General features: G+C 40.6%; 1 pseudogene; it reads left to right on the forward strand.

Annotated features, from left to right (window-relative positions):
• The first annotated feature begins 226 nt into the window (after positions 1 to 226).
• Positions 227 to 335, forward strand: LOC133571197 (5S ribosomal RNA; annotated as a pseudogene).
• Positions 336 to 3,637: the final 3,302 nt, after the last annotated feature.

Consider the following 3,637-nt stretch of genomic DNA (forward strand, 5'->3'; position numbering starts at 1 on the left):
TGAGAGAGCAGTGTGGGCACAGTGAGGGGGAGCTTCCGCTGGAGCTCCGGAGGCAAATATCCACCGTGAAAGCAACTTGACCGCCGTAGCAAAGGAAGACAATCACACAGCATGAAAACGCACATTAGTGTACGCATGCGCGCCAGGCTCTTGGATAATTAGTCATTTTCTCCCACCCCGTCTGTAAGAGTTTCATTTAAAAAGGTTGTTTTTACCTCGTCTTTCGGCTTACGGCCATACTACCCTGAACACGCCCGATCTCGGAAGCTAAGCAGGGTCGGGCCTGGTTAGTACTTGGATGGGAGACCGCCTGGGAATACCAGGTGCTGTAAGCTTTTACACTCACGCCAGAGGGCGCTGTTTCTCACTTCTTGCAAAAAAAACAAAACAATGGTTTTTATTTCACTTTCAGTTTTACAAAAACACATGTCATTTTATAAGTTCACCAGTCACGGATAGTCCGTCAATATGTTCAACACCAGTTTGGCTGTTACTGCAATATAACAATGTATCATAATTGATACACAATATGAGAATGTGTGCTGTATAAATGAATGAATGAATTACTTAATTTAATTAGAACACAACAGGAGCAGTAAATATGCAGGGATTACCTAAACTGGCGTGTTGTGTTAATTTAGCAATATTAAAGGTGTCGATCATATGTATAGCCTTTTGACTTGACAGAACTTGCTACTTTCCCCAAAACCCAAAGATTAAAAAGTTATTCAGGAGCGCTCCGTATCTTTCATTGTGTACGTCTCTGTCTGTCAGTACAACATCCAATCAAATTACATCCACGTTATTTTCGTCCCACAGCATTCATCCAATCAAATTGCAGGACAACCAACAAAGAAGAGCTCTCAAACAACGCGCCAGTGAGGAAAAATGATGCCAAAAATAGTTTTGTTCGGGTATTAAAACTACGACTTGGTCAACAAAAAACGAATTGCAGTATGCAAAACATGCGGTTCGAAGATTACAGACGGAGACGCAACAACTTCCAACTTCGTTCGACATTTGAAGTTGCACAAAGAAGGGTACGTTTTGAATGTAAGCTAACGTTTATTGGCTAAGTAACGTGACTTGTATTTCCTGTGTAGTTAAATGAGTGAGGCTGTAAACTCACTGCTAACGTTATAACCATAGACATCTTATAAGTAGACGCAGCATGGAGCGCTACTGCCTACTGGCGCTGACGAGACGCGGGGCCGCCATCTTGGAGTGGTGATCCGCTCCACTCAGTGCAATTCATTTGGCAGGAGCAATGAACTGTCAGCGCATTTAATTCATCTTACCTCACTGAATACCACTGATTTTCACCCCCTTTTTGTCATACGTGTAGCTATGATAAAGGACACATGTTTATTATTCATAGTTTGCTTAACAGTAATAGAATATTCTTATATGCTATAAGTGAGCAGACTTCCCAGATCAAAACTGGGAATATAATCCCAGAGAAGGGTCAGCTATTTTGAAGTTGAAGAAACAATATGATGAGGTTATATATACATGCTACATAAACAATGTATGAATACATTAGATATCTATATATCTTATAGACTGTATCTCTGTTGCTGCAGCAGCACAGAGTTTATTCTGTCTTGACACTTTGTATTGATATTTTCTATTACATTCTTCCCTTAAATGATCATGTTTACAGTCATTGTTTTATATGTATTTTTTATGTATGTCGCTTTGGATGAAAGCGTCTGCCAAATACTTCAACATAAACATATATAAACACCTGAAAGTCTTTATATCAGCTAAAACCACCAATCTGTTTCACTGGATTCAGAATAAAACCAACTTCTGTCTTACCCAACAATGTTAGTATTTGAATATTGTTACTTGAAGGCTTATTCCTGGTTACAATTATACTGTTAAGAATTGTCTTATATACTTTGCCTAAAAAGAGAATCATCATAATCAGTGGCGGCTGGTGAATTCTGTTTTAAGTGGGGCTGAAAGTTTGTAAAGCAAACCCCTGTAAGGGCGTCATCCTCCCCCAGAAGATTTCTTTGTGATTTTCACATACAAATATTGAAGATCTTTGCTCCTTCTCAACTCTGTGGTAATATTATTTTCATAAAATAAAACCAATTATACGTTAATGTTAAATCTTACTTGTGAAAAGTAATCCCCCGATTCCTATTTTCAACAGTCCGTTCATTTGAGCAGGAAAACGCTGAACACCATCTTTGTTTTCTACAGTGTTGGGTTAGTTACTGAAAACCAGTAACTAGTTACAGTTACTAGTTACTTTATTTCAAAAGTAACTCAGTTACTAACTCAGTTACTTACACTAAAAAGTAATGCGTTACTGTGAAAACTAACTATTTAGTTACTTCTTTTCTTCTTGTTTTTTTTTTAAAGCTCCCATTAATGCCCTTTTTGCCTTCATTTCAGTACTGTTATTGCACTGGAGAATAATACAATCTGTTGATCAACTTGACATACATTTTTATTTTCCTTTTAACATAATTAATGAAAAACAGTGCAACATAAAAAGGCATTCCTCCTTTCTTTAAACTTGGACCAATGACTATTAATAAAAAACAAGTTTAAGTGCAACATAAGAAGAAACATCATCTTCCTTGAAACATAGGTAGTGAAATAAAGCCTGACATCTGGAGTGATGCTGCTGTCTTCCACGCTTGGAGCCATGGATTGTAGAATCCTTGTTTTCAGTGGCAGGATCATTGACACAGATGGTGAAGTTTCAGTGCTCAGTAGAGATGGAACACTTTTAAGCACCTGGAGGACCTCACCTGCCACTCTCACATCATCATCAGACAGGGTGACATTTGTCTTCAGGGTGTTGTGGGTCAATGCAGAGTATATAGCTGCCTGCTGCTCCAACATATCATAAGTGGAGTTCCACCTCGTTGGGACATCATGTATGAGCAGGCAGCTTTAGCATTTCTTGCTTTGTCTTAAGCACATGAGCAGCTGTTGTGCTTGGGTGGAAGTAGGAAACCTTCCTGATCCTCCCAAAGAGGCGCTCCATCCTATTGACTGAGATGTGATGCCAAATTCACTACATGTGAAAAGCACCTATCTGTGGTCCCAGTCCTGCCTCATTCTCTGTAATTATTAGATTTTTGGCATTATCACGTGTGACTGGGATATCTTTATCTTCCATTCCTCCACTGCCTGTGTCAGTACCTGCGCAAGGTGACTCTCGTAGAGGGGGCGTGTCTTCTCATCTCCCAGTCTGCTGTGATGAAGTGAGCGCTTATAGTTCCGCTGGACGTCCACCCGTCTGTCATGAGCGCAACAGCTGATGCTCGGGATAGTTCATCCACAACTTTTTTCTTCTCCTGCTCATAAAGATCTGGCACAATCTTATCGCTGAAGTGGGTGCGCGACGGGATGTCGTAACGTGGCTCAAGCACGTTATCAGCATGTGTTTAAAACCCTCGTTTTGCACAACCGAGTCTGCACTTATAAACACACCGATTCAATGGCGGGGGCGTTCAAGCTCCTCCGTTACTCCGCTCGCCACGACCACGCTGTGTGTGGACTGAACGTGACAACAACTTTTTTTTTTGTTTCATATATCAAACCGCGGATCACATGATCCACCCACACACACACACACATAGACCGCGCCTCTTTTCTTCTCTCCGGCTTG

The sequence above is a fragment of the Nerophis lumbriciformis genome, linkage group LG28 (assembly GCF_033978685.3).
Source record: "Nerophis lumbriciformis linkage group LG28, RoL_Nlum_v2.1, whole genome shotgun sequence".
Lineage (NCBI taxonomy): Eukaryota > Metazoa > Chordata > Actinopteri > Syngnathiformes > Syngnathidae > Nerophis > Nerophis lumbriciformis.